This window comes from Leptonychotes weddellii, chromosome 5 (assembly GCF_054177405.1).
Source record: "Leptonychotes weddellii isolate Sample4059 chromosome 5, ASM5417740v2, whole genome shotgun sequence".
Taxonomy (NCBI): Eukaryota; Metazoa; Chordata; class Mammalia; order Carnivora; family Phocidae; genus Leptonychotes; species Leptonychotes weddellii.
Window position 1 is genome coordinate 91,523,270 of NC_138373.1, and position 22,060 is coordinate 91,545,329.

At 37.8% G+C, this 22,060-nt stretch overlaps 1 protein-coding gene and 1 long non-coding RNA gene across 19 annotated transcripts in view; both read left to right on the forward strand.

The window, feature by feature from the left end:
• BICD1 (BICD cargo adaptor 1) overlaps positions 1 to 22,060 on the forward strand; it is a 206,231-nt gene that overhangs the window by 15,969 nt on the left and 168,202 nt on the right. The gene's annotated exons all lie outside the window — the stretch shown is intronic.
• Positions 925 to 12,412, forward strand: LOC145721762 (uncharacterized). Its single transcript, XR_014145656.1, has 2 exons — positions 925 to 3,047; positions 3,166 to 12,412. It is a non-coding gene; the product is annotated as an uncharacterized LOC145721762 (long non-coding RNA).

Below are 22,060 nucleotides of genomic sequence, written 5' to 3' on the forward strand. Positions count from 1 at the left end.
AGCAAGTGAACGAGGGCAGAGCATACTGTTTATTTCTATGTTCCCAGTAAGTGTTAAGGAAAAGGATGTCAAGTGTTTGGTTGTGGTTGTCATAGACTTTGCATACATTTTTATAAGCAAAGCAGACAAGCTCCAACATAGGAACTTAATTGTCTAATTAGATGTTATTGGAAACCCTAATGGGATCTGTGCTCTAATTCTTAAGTTGCTTTGGAGAAAAATATTATTTAAGGGCTTTTCATAAAGTATTAAAAAAAACAAGTTCTCATCTCAAAAGTATATTTGTTTTGGCTTTTGAGCAAGCACATGCATATTTCTAACTTAAGCATCTGGAATATTTTATTACCCATAGCTCTGTAAAAATTCTCCCTTTAGTTATTTTCTTCTTATGACAGTTGTTGGAAAAATAAATTTGTTGATTAATTCCCAATTCACTGGTCTATTTACATATAAATAACATCAGAATATCATAAAATTTATTTATTTATTAAAAAAATTTTTTTAAAAATTTATTTGACAGAGAGATAGCACAGGTAGGCAGAGTGGCAGGCAGAGGGAAAGGGAGAAGCAGGCTCTCTGCTGAGCAGGGAGCCCGATGCGGGGCTCGATCCCAGGACCCTGGGATCATGACCTGGGCTGAAGGCAGCCTCTTAACCGACTGAGCCACCCAGGCGCCCCAGAATATCATAAAATTTAAAACTTTTATGGAAAAGGCTCAGATGAAATATTACCTAATCAGGAATTAACTTATTTTTTATCATTTTACATTATTTCACTTTTAGTATTATGAAAATTGTAATTGTTCCTTTTCTTACTTTAAAAAAATTTAGAATATTATTTGTGCTCAGATAGTTTTAAGCCAATAATTTTCCCTTATGGTTATATTTATGTAATTAAAGCTTAATTACATTTTCAAGTCAAAATACTTGAGTTTTTTTGCCCTTCGTGATATTAACCATATGGAGAGGAAAATTTCAACAGTGCAGCATCACATGGAAACTTCCTCTTTAACATTAAAAAATAAGACTTCTCCAGTCCCTTTTCTCTATCCTTATACTTTTCTTTCTTGTCCTCATTTATCCCCTCTCTCCATTAACTTTACACTAGAATTTTGAGGATTTAATGGATTGTTAAAGAATGAACTCTAATTAGGAGAAAATTCCTGAGAACATTTATTAAATGTCAGTGTGGGGGAAATACTCCTAAGCAAGATATGAAACTTGCAGTCAAAAGGCAGGACTGACACATTTGGTTACATAGAAATTTTTAAAAATTTTAAAAAAATTTAAAAAATATGATAGATACCATAAACAAAAGTCAAAAAGAAGCAACAGACTGGAAAAATAATGCAGCATGGATGACTTACAAAGACTGTTATCCCTAAAGTACAGCTCCTACAGGTTGACTGAAAACAATAATAGAGTAGAAAAAAAGGGCAAAGACTAAATAGAGGAGGATTTGCAAATAATAACATCTGAAAAGATGCACAATCTTAGTAGTCAGTGAATGCAAATAAATAATAGTTTTTACTTTTTCATCAACTTACAAAAAGTGAAAATATTGATCATATGCGGTGTTGGAAAGTGTGTGGAAGTGTGAGCATTCTTTATTATTTTTTTAAATTTAATTTTATTTATTTGAGAGAGAGAGACAGTTAGTGAAAGACAGCACGAGCGGGGAGAAGAGGGAGAAGCAGGCTTCCAGCCAGGACCCGGGATCATGACCCAGGCTGAAGGCAGACGCTCAACCGACTGAGCCACCCAGGCACCCCAGTGTGAGCATTCTTATACGTTGCTTCTTGGAGAGTGAATTGCTGTGAGTTTTGAGAATGGCATCTGGTAGCCTATATTATGATATGAAATGCACACAGTACTTGGGCCCAACAATCTCACACAAATCATAGGTCATTGTATACTAGACCCCCAATATCACTCATCAAAGAAAAGCACTTAGCATTTAGTATCTAATCTAGACTCTGTCCAAGTATAAGTCATATATGTGTGGAACATGAAAGGAATCAAATTATACTTTCTTCTTTAACAAACTTCCATATGTTGAAATAAATAATGCTTTTATACATTTCATAAATTCATATTATAAAATCTAAATGTAATCCTACATATCCCCACTTATCCCTTCTCCGTTAGCCCATTTCATAGACCTGGTTTGAAACTTTAGAATTAGCACTCTCAAAGTGTGTTTGAAAAATAATTTTTTAACATTGTATTATTTTTCAGCTCTTCTTGGTCTTGAAAATATGTTTTGTGAGCATTTTTGACAAAAGGTAATTCTCATTCTCTCCTCTGGTGGATTCAGGAGTTGCTCCAGTCAAAGTAAAGGGGACTACCGTCACCTGTGTTTACTTTTGCTCTTGGAAGCACTTCTACCCTCGCTGTACTGACCATGTTAGCCAGAAGAAGTGACACATTTATGGTGAGGTTTACAGAAATATGGTGCTCATAAAAACAAAAAACCCTCTTTCACATTCTCTGAAAGAGTTAAGTGGTGACTCAGAACATTTAAAATTGACCGTTACCTCTCTGTGCTGTGGAATGATGGGTAGGAGACACTGTACATCAAAATCAAGTTTTATTCTTTCCTAATCCTAAATAAGAAAAGTTATTAGGGGTATTTATTAATCTCACAGATGATTCTTGAGCAACTGCTCTATCCCAGGCCTTGGTGCTGGGGGTACAAATTCCTTGAAGGGGTTGACACACCAGTGGGGGAGAAAAGCAATAAAAGAGTAAGCAAATAAATAAAAAATTTTGGCATAGTGATGTGTGCTAAAAAGTAAATAAAGCAGGGTAAAAAAAAAATAACACTGGCAGGGATGCTGGTAGGGGAGGCTATTTTAAAAACGAGGGCTGGTCCATGTTCAAAGGAGATGACATCCCAAGTGGAGAGAAGGAGCAAGCCAGGAAAGATTTCACAGTGTCCTGGGCTGAAAGTAACTGCAAATGCAAAGACCCTGAGGTGGGACCGAGCTTGGTGTTTGTGAAAATGGCATGGGTATTCCTGGCATGTGGGTACTGCGATCCTTCATAGTGTAGAACAACTTCGTTGTGGGGCAGTGGGTTCTTTGGTGCGATGTTTCACATCCCTGGCCCACTGCCTCCTAAGTGCCAGTGGTGCCCCCCTCCCAAGTCATTGTGATTACAAAAGTGCGCTCACTGTACACCATGGTGACTAAACAGTCCTGTATTGCATATTTGAAACTTGGTAAGAGAGCAGATCTTAAAAGTTCTCATCACAAGAAAAATTATAACTATGTGCAGTGATGGATGTTAACTAAATTTATTGTGGTAATCATTTTGCAGTATATACATATACTAGCTCATTTTGTGGTACACCTAAAACGAATACATGGTTATTTGTCAGTTGTATCTCCATTTAAAGAATGAATAAATAAAAAGAAAAGAAACACAAAACAAGAAACATTCTCACACATTTTGAACACTGCCAGTCCTGCCCCCCAACTGAGAATCTCTGAAAGCTGGAGCGAGGGAGTTGGGGGTGGGGATGTTAGAAAGGAGGATAGAGAGGTGGACAGCAACCAGGTCCTTGAGCCCTGGCAAGAAATCTGCATTTTATTTTAAGCATAATGGGCTGCCACTGGAGTGATGTGATCTGATAAATGTTTTAAAAAGATCACTCTGGCTCTTCGCCTTACAGACTGTGGACAGAATGAGATAGATAATTGAGGAGGGCTGTGACTCCGGTTCCCGTATTAGATGGTGCTGGCTTGGACTGGGGAGAATCTCCTTGGGGGAGGGTATGATCTAATGCCGGATGCTGAAGGATTCGCTAATTAATTGAATGTGAGAGCAAAAGAAAGAGAAATTAGGATGGCTCCTGGTTTGGGGGTTTCTTAAAATAAGAAGTTAAGAATAATATAAAGAAATCATATGATAAGGAGATAGGAAAATGAAGGAATAGGATAACATTTCACAATTCCATTTAGGAGATGAAATACTCCATATTTATTTGAATTTTCAAATTCTTATGGACCCCAGTTTTGATGTTCTTTTTATTTTAATTTAATTTTTTAAAAGATTTTAGTTATTTATTTGACAGAGAGAGCACACAAGCAGGGGGAGTGGCAGGCAGAGGGAGAGGGAGAAGCAGGCTCTCTGCAGGCTCAATACCAGGACCCTGATATCATTACCTGAGCCGAAAGCAGACAGATACTTAAACAACTGAGCCACCCAGGTGCTCCAATGTTCTTTTTTTTTTTTTTTTTAAAGGATTTATGTATCTGAGAAACAGAGAATGGACGTGAACACACACGCATGGGGGAGTCGGGGAGAGGGAGAGAAAGTCTTAAGCAGACTCCACGCTGAGCACAGAGCCCCACCAGGGCTCAATCTCATGACCCTGAAATCATGACCTGGGCCAAAACAAGAGTTGGGCGCTAACAGACTGCGCCACCCAGGCACCACCCAATTTTGATGTTCTGTTTAAAAAATAATTTTATTATTTATTTTTTTAAGATTTTATTTACTTATTTGACAGACACAGCAAGAGCAGGAACACAAGCAGGGGGAGCGGGAGAGGGAGAAGCAGGCTTCCCGCCGAGCAGGGAGCCTGACGCAGGGCTCGATCACAGGACTCTGGGACTATGACCTGAGCTGAAGGCAGACGCTTAATGACTGAGCCACCCAGGTGCCCCTAAAAAAGAATTTTATTTTTTTTTAAAGATTTTATTTATTTATTTGACAGAGAGATAGAGAGCACAAGTAGGCAGAGTGGTAGACAGAGGGAGAGGGAGAAGCAGGCTCTCCGCCGAGCAGGGAGCAGGACGTGGGGCTCGATCCCAGGACCCCAGGACCATGACCCAAGCTGAAGGCAGCCACTTAACTGACTGAGCCACCCAGGCGCCCCTAAAAAAGAATTTTAAAATATGTCTGCCAAAAGCATTTAACATTTGGAAAGGATTCATGACTTTGACAGATAAACAAGCATCGTCCTATAGTTATTATGCTCTATGATGTAATTTACTGGACTTAAGTTGGCTACATTTCATGATACACATTGGGTGTATAGCCATATTTCTTAGTTTTCATTTAAAAGCTAAACTGTTAAGTCATTTTCTTCCTATGAAATTTCTTCCTATGAAATCAACACTCTTTTAATGTTCTATGAAGACAACCTCATCTGGTTATTAAAATGGATGTATTTTTTTTTTTAAAGATTTTATTTATTTATTTGACAGAGTGAGTGAGAGAGCACAAGCAGGGGGAACAGCAGAGGGAGAGGGAGAAGCAGGCTCCCTGCCAAGCAGCGAGCCCGATGCAGGGCTCAGTCCCAGGACCCTGGAATCATGACCTGAGCTGAAGGCAGACGTTTAACCATCTGAGCCACCCAGGTGCCCCTAAAATGGATGTATTTTTAAAACTAAAGAGTTAAAAAAGTTATTTATAAGACACAATGTGTGTATTCTAGATTAGGAACACGGAGATTAGGGCATAAATGCATCCTTAAACTGGAATTAAAGTAAGAAAAACATGACCGGTAGAAAGAACAGCCCTCTTTCCCCTCCACTGTGGATCTTTGTTGACTTACTTGCATTGCTAGATCATTCCATAGTCCCAAGGGGCGAGGGAGGCAGGTCCAGGCGTGATGACAAGTGTGAGTCATCCACTCCTGGAATATCGTGCTCTACGTATAATGATCCAGGAACAAATAGGTGGCAGATGCAAGGATACAGAGCTCAACTTAATATGAAGAAGGACTTTCCATATGGGTAAGACTAAGAGCAGAGTGAAAATTAGCAGGCCTTCCGAGGAGAGAGACTTCCCTGTTGGCTAATGGAGATGTTTAAGCAAAAGCCAAAAAGCTACTCGCTAAGGGATGTCCAGGAAGTGAGGCAGGCACTTGATGGACTTTGGAACAGATGATGTCTAAGTTGTTTTCGTAACTGTGATTCTGTCAGTAAATGTGCCTGTCCCATTCATACTGCAGAATTAGAATAAAATCCTGATAACAACAGTTGCACCAGTCCTGTGGTTTGCTTTGTGATGACTGCTTGGTTGTTCAACTCTAGGGGTGAAATGCCACAGTGATGGAAAACAATACCAGTCAGATTGACCACCTGTCATCTAGAGCAGAGATTGCAAACTGCTATCCCATAGGCAGAATTCAGCCCAGTGATTAGGAAACATTTGATTTAGGGAGCTTCTTTAAAAAAAAAATGAGAGTTATATAAAAAGACTGGATTTCAGACCTCTCTCAAAAAATTGGAAGATTTTACAAAGCCCTGGGTCCACATTCTGCATGACATCAGAGCTAAGTGAGTCTCCTTCAGAAAGGGCATGAACCCCCAATTAGCCACAGTCCCCACCATCTCATCTATATCCTCTTACTGTCTATTTTCCTCATTTACACCATCTGCCACTTCTGTATTGAGATTTGAGTTTTGACTTCTGATCCAGATGCTGACACTCTCTTGCCCTTCTAGGGAAAAAAATAAAGGAGAAAGGCAAGTCAAGAATGAGAAAGTAGAGGATGTGGAGAAGCATTATGGTGCCTTACAGAGAGCCCTGGACTTGGATTAAGAGGGCCCCAATTTCATTCTGAGTTCTACTTCTTACATCTTGAAGCCTCCATTTCTTCAGCTACTGAATAGGAACAATAAATAGGACTGATATTTATTTTCAAATGAGATAGTATATACAGGAGCACCTGGCATATAACTTTGCCCAAAGTATACCTTCTGGTTAGCTGATGTCTGTGTTGTCCTGTAAAACCTAAGGTAACTGTAATGTTCCCCTGTTCTGTAACCATTGATTTTTGTTTGTTTTCTCTACTAGATTCTTTGTGTCTTATTCAACTTTATATCACCAAGCACTGACCTTGACATTTTGATGAATAAATGAATTTATGAGTGAATTTTGAGAGTGGAGGAAAAGAATAGAGAAAAAGGAATAACTGGTCACCTCCTGCCTTCCCTTACTTCACATCCCCCTCCCTCTTCCTCCAGACCCTCAGGCTCCTAAACTTGCTGTGAATCCTAATCTCTCCAGAAGAATGTCCAGCCGTATTGACTTGGACCACATTCTTAAGAAAATAAGCACGTGGTTAAACATACCCCAGTTCCTTATTTAGAAGCTTTATTATCAGCTTTGCTTATGGCTCCAAACGTAGCCATTGATATCTGGGGCTCGAGCACTCTTTTGGTTTATCAAGACTCTGATTTTCATTGAATACTTAGTATTTTAAAGTTGGTTAGCTTATTAACAAGTTATTTTGCTTTTGGGACCTGAAGTAATACTTTCAAATATTTACTGTAGTGATTCATTGCTTAGATATATACTTTCTCTATATTTTTCAAAAAGGAAAAAGTCATAGCAGAAGGAAAGAGAACAAGCTAGTTAGCCTGTTTGGTTGTGTTTGTCCTACTGGGGTGTCTGACCTGATTATGTTATCTACTATGAAGCCTTTGGTACTTAGTGTCACCCAATGCACAGTGTGACCAATGTTACTTTTTGCTACTGTATCATAAATAATACTTAATTGTATCTATTCAATTAAATGGCCTCTATGTTTTCTAGCAGTGTGGCTATAGAAGGTGCTCTAAACTTTATCAGGAGACCTGAGTTTTTAATTCACATCCCCTATTTGCTGCCTAGGAGACCAAGGCCATACATTTAAACTGTAAAAGTTACTAAATTGTGTTTGCCATCTACCAAACACTAAGTATTGTGCTAAATACTTAATACTTATTTTAATACTCTCAATAGCCTATGAAGTATATATTTTTATTATTATTGCATTATATGAGTGAGAAAATTAGGGCACAGATAGATTAACTTGTGATGGAACCAAAATTTGAATCAGGTGGTGTGACTTCAAAACTTGCATTCTTAAATAATAATATCAGCAACAACAATAATATAATACTGTTATGGTAGGGATAATAGCTTGGACTTACATAGTGCTGGTTATGTGTCAAGCAATTCTCCAAGTGCTTTACATATGTTTATTCAAACTCATTGAGCTGTGTTTTCTTCAAGTTCATAAAGTTGTTATGAGTATTAAATATGAGTGTGTGTGCATATTTATGTGTATATACATGCTATGGAAATTGTAAATTAACTGTAAATTTCTTACATGGCATTATTGTATATTTGCATGTAAGAATGAAGAATTTTGTGATTTTTATTAATTCATAGACTTTAAAGTTACCAGGAAGGTAGAATTTGCTGCATGCAAGAAAGCTGCATGTGCATTAATTTCATAAAACAGTATTTTACAGTAATAACTTGGTCTTTCTTTAGTAAGTTTGTAGTTCAATTTCCATTTTCTTGAAAACTTTTTACGAGAGAATTACTCAGTGGTCTTATCTAGAAACTGCATGACAACTTCATAATTGAGGGAGCTGATCTTTCATATGCCCTGTGGTTGTTAAGGTAACTGCTTTTAACAACAGTGTTACCTTTGCTGCTGAATTAGGTTTTACTGCACCATCCGTGGTTAACGCCATATTTTCTAATGTAGACCCATGCTGTTTCTGTGAATTTGTGTTTGTTGTAATCTCAAAAATTTTAAGGCAGTGCTTTTATGGCCTCTCTTTTTTCTTTTTGTGTGCAGCATGATGAAAAAAAATTAAAATTCTTAAATTAAATCAGAGTTTAATCCATGTCCCTAAACTAGATAGTAAACTGCTTTAGACCTTTTCCTATCTCTTTACATCCAGTCATGGCTCAGTAAATACTTGCTGATTGATTCTGAAGTTAAGGATTATTTTTATAGTAGCATATGGTAGACTTCAAAAAAAATATCAGTAGTGGAAAACTTGTTGGCATGTATCCATTTTCAGATTTTTCTAGAAGGTCTCCTACCAGATGAAAAGCAGCAGAACCATCTATCCCAGTACTTTGGACAGATCTTAGCAGTCCTCCTTTGGGTTGCACTCTTTGTAGTGGATTGCCTTGCTGCACTGTAATTAAGTCAGCCGGTGGGAATCCCTGTATTGAACGGGCCCTTCCCTGCTGGATAAGTACCACTGCCTTTGTGTTACATGCCATGTTATTGTGGAGTGGGTAATTTTTTTTCCTGCATGGGTCTTGATTTAACAGCAGGATCCTCTGGGCTTCTTCCAAGCAGCATCATGTTTCCCTGAAAATAAATGGTGGATGGATTCTTTCTCCAGATTATGAAAAACTGTTAAATGAAAGCTCTTCTTTTTCTCGTGTTCAAAACAATGCTAAGTGTTTATAATTATATTCACAATGAGTTACTTGGTTCACTGGCTTCCTTCCTGTTCTGGCAAAGATGAATTTTTTTTTTAACATGGCCCAGAAACTTTATAAAGATGTAATATTTAAAAAATGCCTAAAAGTCAAGAATATAGCATCTTTACACGCCTCTCATTGTGGTCTAATAAAAGAAAGGCTATAAATGAGAGTGTTATAATTGGATTTGAATATCCTTTATTAATTTTTTCTCTTATTCGTACCTTCTTAAAGCCTTGTGTTTCCTCCTTCAACCAAGCCTCTTTCTGCTCACCAATTCTCTTATTCTGCACACTTCCTAGACCCCACCTGCTTACTTACTGTCCGCTATCCTTCTCCATAGCAAGCAGACTTTCTTGTACCTTAATCTCTTCCTGGAATATTCTTTCCATCTCTTCTTCTTGGCCTTACTTGTCTTCTCCTGCAGCCCTTTGTAGAAGATTTTGCTCATTCTCTCCCATATCCTATAAACCTAAGAATCCAGAGACAACAGCATATATTTTTTTCTTCCTTATTGCAACATACAGACCATTATTCCTCTATTATTGCCTCTACTTTTGCTATGTATCCTTGCCTGTAGTCTATTTGGACTGAATAGCTCAGTGAAAAAGAATAGACTCAAGGAAAGAGGTAAAATGGGGAGACATAAGTGGGAAGTTCATCAGCAAATATGCTATGATATGATGCTGTTACTTTTTTTTTTTAAGATTTTTTAAAAAAAGATTTTATTTATCCATTTGAGAGAGAGAGCGAGAGCACAAGCAGGGGGCAGAGGGAGAGGTACAAGCAGAGTCCCCACTGAGCAGGGAGCCCGACACCGGGCTTGGTCCCAGGACCCCGAGACCATGACCCGAGCCAAAGGCAGACACCTAACTGAATGAGCCACCCATGTGCCCCAAAGATTTTATTTATTTATTTGAAAGAGTGAGCGAGTGAGCAAGAGAGAGCACGAGCAAGGGGAGAGGGGCAGAGGAAGAGGGAGAAGCAGACTCCCTGCTGAGTGTGGAGCTGGTCGCGGGGCTCCATTCCAGGATCCCAAGATCATGACCTGAGCCGAAGGCAGTGGCTTAGCTGACTGAGCCACCCAGGTGTCCCGATGCTGTTACTTCTTTATGAAAACTTATAACCTCATTCATAAGCTCTCAGTTCTGACTACATGGCTGTGTACAAAGCAGCTCCAAGAATGATCATATGAAGTTTGAATATTTAGTTTAAGGGTAGAAATAATATTATTGCATTGGTAAGATGCATAATTTCACCATGAAATGTCTGGTAAATCAAGTCAAAATGGCCCTCAGTTTTCCAAGAAGCATTTCATGGTGCTTTCATTTCTTGTCGGAAATCTTCTCAGGCATGACCTTTTGAAGTCTGTTATTGCTCTGAGGATATATTAATAGGAACAAACATGTGATTAAAAATATAACTTATGAAAAATCCTGGAATTGTGGTCACATGTGTTATTGACCTGTACACAAAGGAAACAGAAATCTATGCCTTCTTTCCCCCAAATCCCTACTTACTGGATAGTTAAAACATGCTTGCCATACATAGTGTTTTGGATTTTTATTTTATTATTTATTTATTTTTAATTATTTAATTATTATTTATTTATTTTTAAAAAATATTTTATTTTATTTATTTGACAGAGAGAGAGAGCATGAGCAAGGGGAGGGGCAGAGAGAGGGAGAAGCAGGCTCCTCGCTGAGTAGGGAGCCCACATGGGGCTCGATCCCAGGACCCTGAGATCATGACCTGAACTGAAGGCAGATGCCTAACTGACTGAGCCACAAGTGCCCCAGTGTTTTGAATTTTTAAATTATTAATAAGGGTGAACAACTTTCTTTCATGTTGTTTAACCATTTAAAATTCCTCTTCTGTCAGGTTGTTTTTGGTGTGTGTCCCTCGCCTTCTTATCAAACTGCATGTCAGTGCTTCCATTGAAAGAAGTGCCATAGTTTGAGAGGATCTTTATTTTCTAAGCAGACTGTTTCTTTGATTCAGTGTTATAAGAACCAGATCTACAAATAAAAAGCAAAATGTTGGGTACTAGTTTCTTTGAATGAATAGAATTTTACATATATTTCCTCATTCTTACAGGGTTACATGCTTGAGTATGTATAGTTTTGGCATTTGAAAAAAAAAAAGGATGTTTATAACCACATCAACAACATGCTATATAGCAGAAGAAATGTACTGACTTAAATTCACGGACGGGAAACTCAAAATTTTTCAATGTCACTGAAAATCTTCCTTTGAATGTATATGTTTCCTTGATTCAGAAAGGAAAACACATTAGAGAAGTTTACACTAGTTACCTTCTATTTCTGTAAAAGTCTCTGAAATTCAAAGTCTCTTACCTTTGGAGGGATAAAAGTTCAGAACCATGGTTCTGTATTTTGCTTCTTTGCCTTTGGCCAAGTGGTTACCTTTTCTGAGCCCTTGGCTTTCCATCTGTGAACAGAAGGCGCTCCATCTGCTGTTTTAAAGTGAGGATTTATAATTCAAATAAGACACCGTTTTGATCTTACACTCCTGTTTTATAAGATTCCAACTTAAAATTAAGAAAATGGAATTATTCAAGACCTTATTATCTCATCTGTAGCTTATTCAGAATTTATATTTTTGATTTATTTTGTCCTGATATCTGCTTTTGACCAATTTGTTGTGTTTTTGTTATAGCTTAAAAAATGTATGAAATAATATCTCAAAACAAAATACTGTATTTGTAATGCCCAATGAGAAATCTGATTTAGATGTCTCCACCTTTGGACAAACTTCAGTAACACTTACCATAGTATCTTGTACCTGTTGGTTTTCTAACCTTTTTTTCTCCTGTTACCTGTGAGCTTCACAAGTCCGTGATCCTTGTCTTGCTTGTTTTTGTCCCTCCCTAGGCGCTAGCACATGGTATATGATCAAACAAATGTTTGTTGAATGTATGAGCTAAATCATAGTCTAGTTTTAAAAAAAGGTATAAACCTCATCAGTGTTTCTGATTTTGCTGAACAGAAGATAGTCGATTGCTTTTAAATAGAGGGGAAACTTACAGTGAAAAACACACATTTCTGCATGTTGGCCAGCTCTTCAAGCACTGGGAGGCGGGATTGTGCCATAAATAGGACATAACTTAGACAGCGGGGGTCACATGTTAGGGCAAATTATATGAAACTGCCTTTTTTTAGATCAAAAATGATAGGTTGAACCATGTGGAATTGTAATATTCTAATATATTGAACAGAAAAGTTGTGAGTGTGAAGGCTTGAAATTTAATCCATTTTGAGGACCTTTGTTATCTGTGAACAACTGACATACAGAAAAAATCAATTCACTTAAAAATTGGGAGCAACACTTCATAGTGAATAGTCAGGAAAAGAAAAAGGACTGATTGGAATTCATTTTTGAAATATATAAACATATGAAAATGTTGATAAAAATAACTAATTCTTCAAATTAAGAATGAATGGCTTATTGTTATTTATGACATACAGTCTTAACTTCACATCTCAGATCTCAGATTAAATTTGAAGACTTAATTAACTTTTTCAAGGCTTTAATAAATATTATTAAAATGTTCATATGAAGCATCTAAAATATAGACTGCCTTTTTAATTTTATTTTCTTCAGTTAACAGTCTAACATTTCCAGATCCTTATCTATCAGGGCCTTTTGGTGTAATTGGAACCATCTTCTATGGACTTTATGAAATCTTGCATGTGGCACAATTTGAAATTTCGTTGTGCATTCAATTTGCATTGCCCTTGCACTCCATACTTAGCTGCGGAGACACTGATTTTGCAGGCTATAAATAGTTCTCTCTACTTAACCTACTCCCCTTATCCTGCTTTATCTTTCTTCATGGCACATGTTCTCTACTGATGATATTTTATTTTTATTTTTTATTTTTATTTATTTATTTATTTTTAAAGATTTTATTTATTTATTTGACCGAGAGATAGAGAGCACAAGCAGGCAGAGCGGCAGGCAGAGGGAGAGGGAGAAGCTGAGCAGGGAGCCCGACGCGGGGCTGGATCCCAGGACCCTGGGATCATGACCTGAGCCGAAGGCAGATGCTTAACCGACTGAGCCACCCAGGAGCCCTGATGATATTTTTTTTTCAAAGATTTTATTTTTGCATGTGTGTGCACACGCAAAAGAGAGAGAGCTCAAGCAGGGGGAGGGGCAGAAAGAGAGAGAGAAGCAGGCTTCCTGCTAAGCAGGGAGTCCAATGTGGGGCTCAATCCAAGGACCTCAGGATCATGACCCGAGCTGAAGGCAGACGCCCAACAAACTGAGCCACCCAGGCACCCTGATGATATTTTTTTTTGTCCTTTGTTTCCTCCCATCCAGTTTCCGGAACATCTAGTCTTATACATCTGTATAACCTTTTAAAAAAACATCTTTAGCTGTGAAATATGCCATTATTTACAGAAAAAGTACACAAACAGGAAGCACAGTTTAAACAAATAATATAAAGCCACTCTTCATGTAGCCACCACCCGGTGAAAGGAGTAGAATATTGTGAGCACCCCAGAATCTCCCTTCATGCTCCTTCTCAATTGCAACTCCCCCACCCCAGGTAATCCATAATTTTGTCATAGTAATTATCTTGATTTTTATTATAGTTTTGTTACAGGTGGTTTAGTTTTTATCTGTGTTTGAACTTTACATGAATGGAATCATATTGTATATATTCTTTCATACCATATTGTTTTGTTTAACATTTTTTGTGATATTTTCCTGGTTGTTGCATGCAACAGTAGTTATTTAATTACTGTGTACCCCATTGGCCTATTTATCCACCCTTGTTGGTGGACTTTTGGGTTACTTTCATTCTTTGGGCGATAATGAAGAGTGCTGCCATGAATATTCTGCTCATATAATCCCATGTACAAGTTTGTGAATTTCTATGACTGTAATTTCTGTGGTATAGAATATGCCTATCTTCAACCTCATCGTATTTTCCAAAGTGAAGGATTTATATACCTACCAGCGGTGTATGAGAATTCTCACATTATTGGATATTGTCAGATTTTAAAGTTTTGCTAAACTGGTGGGTGTAGAATGGTATCCTGTTGTAGTTATATAATTTGCATTTTCCTGATTACTGAAGAGATTGAACAACTTTTCAACTTTTCAAATGTTCGTTTGAATTTCCTATTTTATGAAATGCCTATTTAAGTCTTTAGCATTTAAAATATTAGGTTATCTGTCTTTTTATACTGGTGTATAGGAGTTTTTTATATATATTCTGGGTCCTCTTTCTTTATCATTTATATGTGTTGCAAATATTTTTTCCTTGTCTTTTCATTCTTTTTGTGATGTCCTTTGATAAAATTCATAACTTTAATTAATGTAATTGAATTATCAGGTTTTTTTTTTTCCTTTGTTCATGTAATTTTGTGTCTTCTTAAAGAAAGTCTTCCCTATCCTGAGGTCTTACGTATAATTTTTGTCTTCCACAATTAGTTCTTTAACCTTATATTATTGTAAGTGTAAATAAATTTTGACCATCTTTGAATCCACAGTAGTTGAACTGCATCTATAGAAGCTTGAGTTCATAAATGATTCTCTCCAGAGTGAGTATTAGCATATCACACTAGTACAATGGCTTTTTTGCTAGCAAAATCCTATATTCTCCTTTCCCACTCAAAAACATGTTTGCTAAACTAGAAATGAATGTACAAAGATATAAATCTGTAGTAGATGTGAACAACAAAAATTATGATTTAAACCAGCAAAATACACCTTCTGAGATACAAGAAACATTTTCTCAAATAGCCCCTGGCTTCACCTGGGCTAAATGAAGAATCACCAGGAGGTGTTACATGGTGAAATTAATCCACTTGTGGTAATTGTTTTCATTAATCAAGGCAGGTTAATTTCTATGTACTTGCATAGCAATGTAAAAAAATCCATTATCTACTGAAACCTTTTATATAGCAAGTTAAGTTCTTATTTCTTTCATAAAAATTAAAGATTAAATATTAATCCAAACTACTCAGAATCACTTTCTTTCCCTCACCTTTCTGATACCTGCACCCACTCCCCTATGAGGGAGGCCAAATTGCATTATCAGTCATCTTAAAGCCTTCTTCTTTTATATCCAATACCCGGCCATTGGTTAAAAAAAATTTTTTTTAATGGAAAGATACCAACAGCATTAGTATGGGTGGGGGCAAGTGTCATTGTCTCTTATCTAGCAAAAGAGTTGGTTGTTTCCTGACAGTTGAGTAGTATACATAGACAAAGAGAGACCTAAGTTTTCTTGAAAGCAGTATTCTTTAATTCTTGTCAATGTTTTAATCAGTACCGCTATGCATATTTGATTTCTGCATATTTTAGCACTTGTTGTTGAACTCCATATTTGTTCTTTGTTTCTGCTCAGGGACCGAGTAAGAGAGAAACAAGGAAGGAAAGGAGCCTTAATGCCAAGTACAGTGCCCATAGCTCCACATCCTTGAAATTGCAAGGAAGGCTCTCTGACACAAGTTAATGATCGTATGAGATAAAAAATGGTCGAGGAAAAGGCCATGGAGAGGTACAAAGTAAGAAAGATAAAAAGATTCATTTTTGCTATCAAAATCCTTTGTCTATATCCCCAAATCTCTTTTCTTCTTTTAAAGACAATGATTTATTGAATACCAATTAAATTACCAGGTACTATGTTAAGCCCATTTATTACACAGGAGATTCTGAAAGTTTTTAAGTAGTTCCTGGTCTTAGAAGAGGGAAGGAGGAGAGAGATGCCAAAATAATTATAATACATGATAATTTGCAGAGTGCATTGGAAGCATAAAGAGCCAAGAACTTTACACAGAGAAAGTGGTTTTTGAGCTGGATCTTAGAGGACCAGGTTGTTAGGATTTGATGATCAGTTAGATCTGAGGGGCTAGGGAGAGTGGGTTTGTTGTTTGTTTGATCGAAGGCTGGAGTGAATATTATGTCTACAAATATAGGGCTTTAAGGAGAAAGGCTTAGGACAAAGTGCCAGAATGTCTTCTATTTTCTGTATATTTGTATATCAGATTTCTATTTTCTGTGTATTTATATATCAGGATAGTTCATAAACAGACACAGACACTCATCCTTGTGAATAGATTGTTCATATCATATTTACCTTTTACCTGGTCTGAGTTGTCAGCTTTGGTCATAGAGAATACGGAGCCAGCTTCTCCTTTGGTGGGTGTTTGGGTGGAATATTTTCAAAGAAGTTACCCCTCTTGGTTCTTTTTTTTTTTTTCCTCCTGATCTTGATTAGACCTCTCTGCTTGTCTCATACCTTCCTGATCAATTGATGCCTAAGAAATTTGATATCAGACATTCTAGACTTGTTTAATCATTAAAAGGGGCTTTTAAAATGATAAATGACCCTCAAGGCCAGTTTAGTTTTGCGGAGGTGAAAATCACTATCATAATCAGGGTCTTTGATTTAGTGAGAAAAAAAAATTCTGATTAAATAATGAACTGAAGACTCAACAGATATTCTGAGAAAGTTTTATTCATCTCACTAGACAATTTTTAGTTTCTGTGGTGGTATTAAACTGATATTGTCTATTGGCGTTCGGTGAGTCTTTGATTTTGATAGACAAACCAAAGCAGAACTCAGTTGTGTTTTCAGCTAATTGTGTTAGCAACAATGTATCCAGCAAGTGTTTTCTAAGCATCTACTATATGTGGAGCGCAGGTGCTAGCCATATAGAGATAAGCAAACAGGCATGGGTCTTGCCCTCTTAGAACTTAAAATTGAGTGGGAAAAATGGAAATAGTCAATTTTCCATATTTATAATTACAAATAAAGGTCTCTCATAACCCATTCATTATTCCTTTCCACTCTTCTTCCTATTTATACCATCTGCATAAGTCAACAGTCATTTCTCAGGCTTACTTAGCAACTAGCTTTGCAATTTTCTCTTGCACCTTTTGTTAACAATTATTGTTACACAGTCACTTTTACATATTAGCCAAAATGCCTCACAACCATGGTGGCTTCTAGATTTTCAATTTGGGAAAGCAGATGGATGGAGAGGCCATAAACTGAAATAGAGAACATAGGAGAGAAAATTTGAGACTAAGCAAAAAAAAATGTTTTGAACACACAGAGTTTAAGGGAACTATGAGACATCAGAGTGGAGGTATGGAGTAGGCTGGTGCAAATGCACTTCAGAATCTCAGGACTGACTAATGAAAAAACAAGAAAATTAATAATGAGGAACCCATCTCATGTGTCTGGCTCATGTATATAAGTCATTTTTGAAGTCACAGAGTGAATGAGATGAAAGTAGAGGAAGAAGGACAAAGGCTGTGCGTGGAGCCCTGGGAATCACAGTCCTTCAGGGCAGGCAGAGGAAGAGGCTGTCCTGAGAGCCATTGCAGTGTGGTGGGAGAGCTATGAATGTGACCAGGAGAGCAGGCAGATGGAAACCAGCACGGGAAACATTTCAAGAACCAAAGACCAATGCTGCAGAGAGTCCAAGACAGATGGGCACTGGAGAGCAAGCTGGATTGGGCGGTTCACAGCAACAAGGGTGGAGAATCCTGAATTCTGAAATCCACAGCTCTTATTTCACAGAAAGGACAGTTGGGTGGTGGTTTCTTTTGTTTTCTTTAACCACCATTTTGGATATTTGACTAATTACCAGACAGTTAAACTTCCCACTTCTTGGTAGTTAAGATTTACCAAGAAGAATTTCTACACTATTTAAAATTAAATGACTTGTGATTAAAATCATTCAAGTTCGTTGTTCACTGCACTGCTCATTCCTTTTTTTTTTTTTTTTAAGATTTTATTTTATCTATCTGAGAGAGAGTGAAAGAGAGAGCATAAGAGGGGGTAGGGCCAGAGGGAGAAGCAGACTCCCTGCCTAGCAGGGAGCCCGATGCAGGACTCGATCCCGGGACTCTGAGATCATGACCTGAGCTGAAGGCAGTCGCTTAACCAACCGAGCCACCCAGGCACCCTCATTCAATTTCTTTGTTTTGTTTTGTGTTTTAACATCTGCTTCAAGTCTACTCTCTTTAGAGTCTCTATGGTGATAATTTTTAAAAAGCTTTTTCAAGTTTTCTAGAAACATGCATAAGTACACAATAACTTAGTGAATGTGGGCAGTTAGTATGTAGATGTGGTGGTGAAGTGCCTGCTAAGAACTTAGAAATAAGGAATAACATGAACAATTAAAGGGCTAGAGAAGTAAAAATCTCAGAGACAGAATGGCTCTAGATCAGCAAGCTTTGTCTACAATCTTAAGAAAAAACATCTTAATACTCTATCAAGACTGCAGCAATCCCAGGTAGGGTTGTTTAGAAAGGGAAGCAGAGAACAAAGAGAACCTGAGAAGCAGATGTTGGCAGGGTGCACTGAGCAGGGGGTGGGCACCCTGCCTAGCCCCTGTAGTTCTGCCAACAGGCCTGTGCTGTGGAGACAGACATAGTGAGTTTTTGGGCCCTGATGCAGTTATATTTGAATCAGACAAATCTCATGTTGACTTTGATTCCATGCTCCTCCAACTGGTGCCTGGCTAACTGGTTGCTGGAGAGCTTGCCTTTGAGGAGAGAATGTGATTTTCCTACTGATGTCCTTCTCTGACCTCTTGGCAGTTATATAATTTATACTGTAAAATAAATGTCTATTCTGGCTTTGTGTATCAATCTCCTGGGGCTTTAATTCATGTGTGAGAGTATCCATGAGCCTGAATGAGTCTGGAATGGGATCAAGTTTCCTGGTCCACGGCTCATGACCTGAATCATGTCAGATTAAAGTCTGCTAAAGTCTGTTGGCAGGCGGGCAGGTGGGCAGGCAGGCTCTTTCTTGGTGAAACTCCTCTATTTCACCATAAGGCCTTCCTCTGGGAGTTTTCACAGATTACCATTATTTTTCTAAAAATGATAAAATTTAATGTAGTAAGACTTAATTCTGTTGTAAAGATGTGAAACAGATATTATCTACTGTGAAATGAATAACTGGCCATTTGCAAGCATGTCATGATTGTTCCCATATTGCATTCTATTTCCTAGTGCTCAACTGCATGGGCCAGGCCATTTGTATATAGCCTGGTCATCTGAATAAGGAACTATGATGCCCATAAACATGTATTGAGTATCAATCTTGAGTAATATTGGAGACATTCATGGCCATTGATAAAGTTTATTCTCTGTGGTGATGGGCTGGTCTCTTAGGAATGATAGCATTATACATCTATATGTTCTTTATTTTAAATTCATGTAACTTTATAACAAGTTACATAAGTCACACAACTTAATCTGCCTTTTCTATGTTTCAATATGTATTATAGAAGAAACCATTTTTTTCTTTTTTTTTTCAAGATTTTATTTATTTCAGAGAGAGAGAGAGCATGAGTTGGGGGGCAAGGGCAAAGGGAGAGGGAGAAACAGACTCCCTGCTAAGCAGGGAGCCCAATGTGGGGCTCCGTCCCAGGACCCTGAGATCATGACCTGAGCCGAAGGCAGATGCTTAACCGACTGACCCACCCAGGTGCCCCAGAAACCATTTTTTTTTCTGAAGTCAAAAATATATATTGTTTCATGCTGCTAAATTTGTATGCTTTGTCAAAAAAGCACTTGCAGAAAATCAGCTGAAGTCTAGAACAATAAAGTTGGGGCTTTAAGATGTTTTAAGTGAACGAAGAAAAAGAAGACTAGTGTGAGAGTTAGAAGGATGCAAAACAAGAATAAAGATAAAACATTGACCCTGTCTGACTTGGGAGAATTATGGTCATGTGATCTTAAGAACAAGTAACCAGTTTAGGATTTCCCTGATAGTCCTGGTAGATCATTTTGGCCTCTCTGAGGGTTTTATCTAGGGAAATAAGAGAAATCTCATACATTGTCCTCCTGACCTTGAGCGTTTACCCTGACTTTGCTGTGTACAAACAGGAAAATCCTAGGAGATGCCCAATCAATTTTAGAGAGGCACATGAATAAAGGTAGGGATTGCAAGAACTGGGTTTGGTGGCTGGGCAGAGAATGATGATCTGAAAGGACACCCAGGTCAGATGCTTCTCTAGCTGTACAAATACATTGCTTGTGAACGTCACTGAATTCACATCCTTGCTTTTCCATGCTATAGACAGGTAACTTCCAGGGCTGCTGTGTTGCATAACTTTGAGGAGTAATGATGGAATTGGCACCCCTGTAGTTATGCAATGCAGGTCTGCACAGACTGACTGAGGTGCCTTGGGTTGGTCTGTAACAGCAGTAAGTGTATGACTGACATCCCGATAGAGTAGAGGTACCCTGCTATCTTATGAAATAGATAAGATATGCAGACTGTTGCTCAGAGATAGTAGTCTAAAGAGTTAGAACCCTTTCCATAGGTAAAGAAGCCTGGCAAGACTCCCAGCAAATTCATTGACTCTTCCTGATCATTATAGCCCTGCCTTGTAATCTTAATATAAACTGTATACTGTGCTTCTCAGCAATTCTGGTAAATCTTTGTACTTTGCCAAATGCTCCAAAAAATGTAGGGTCTACTGGCTTATGTCTTCTGTGTAGGCATCAAAGCAGATGATGGTGACATTGTTGGAATGATGGTAATAGACACAGTTGCTTAAAGATGTTAGATTTCCTTGATGTGACAAATACTGAGATATAAGTGACTGGAAATTTCTGTATAAGTGGGTGACAGTGGAGCATGTTTTGAGACAGAAGTATATGGGCCAGCTCACACAGTGGTACAGCTACTGCTCATGGAACCTGCACAGATTCCATTAGTGGACAGGCACTCACCTTCTTTCTTCGGCAGTCTTTTTACCCTGACAGCCCTTCTGACTCTTCTGGAGCCTCTGGATGCCTGCCTGCCTGCTCAGCAGGTACAGCTCGTTAATTACTTGTATACAATATGATTACTGGATTATAGTATAGCTTTGCTTAAATCACTTACATTTTTCATTCTCATTAATTTGGAGAAATGCATATGCCAACCCAAACATAATGAGTTGCACAATATTTATTGCAAGACTAGATGAATTGGAGGTCATGTTTCCAGGCATCCCTAGGCTTGGTAACTGTACATTATGGTTACTTCACATTGGGTGATGAGTAATCAGACTTGGTCAGATTTACCCTCTGGGAGTTTGTAAGACAGGGAGAAAGGAACAGAAATGCCAGTGGTGGAAGCAGGCAGCAGAAAGGAGAGGAGCAGAGCCTGAAAGCAACTGAGAGTGCACGGAGTCACGGAGTGAGGAATATCCAAGTAGACTCTGAGGTCTAGACTCTGCCTCTGTCTGCACATCTATTTCTTTCTTCCCTGCCTCTGGTTTTCCTTTTTCTCTTTCCTGATAGCCCTGGTGGAAGATGAATGCTCCACAGTTCCTGAGATTACATGGCTTCAGTTTAAGTAGTCAGCAGAGACAGGTGTTTTTAAATCCCAATTCTACCTGCCAGGGAGGGCAAAATTGATTGGTGTACCTGGGATTATGTGTTCGCAGCTAGTCTATTATGTTGTAGCCAAGGAGAAAGATTTGCCCCGAGAAAACAGAGATACGAGCTGGTGAGAATAAGTTCTCCTACTTAAGGAGTTATATCTATAGGCATATAACATAACCTTTTATTTATTTATTTATTTATTCTTTTGAAGAAATCAAACCTACTTAATATAGTATTAACATAGTCAAAATCAAACCTACTTAATATAGTATTAACATAGTCAAAGTGAGAATAAGTTCTCCTACTTAAGGAGTTATATCTTTAGGCATATAACATAACCTTTTATTTATTTATTTATTTATTTATTTATTTATTTATTTATTCTTTTGAAGAAATCAAACCTACTTAATATAGTATTAACATAGTCAAAAAAATACATCTGG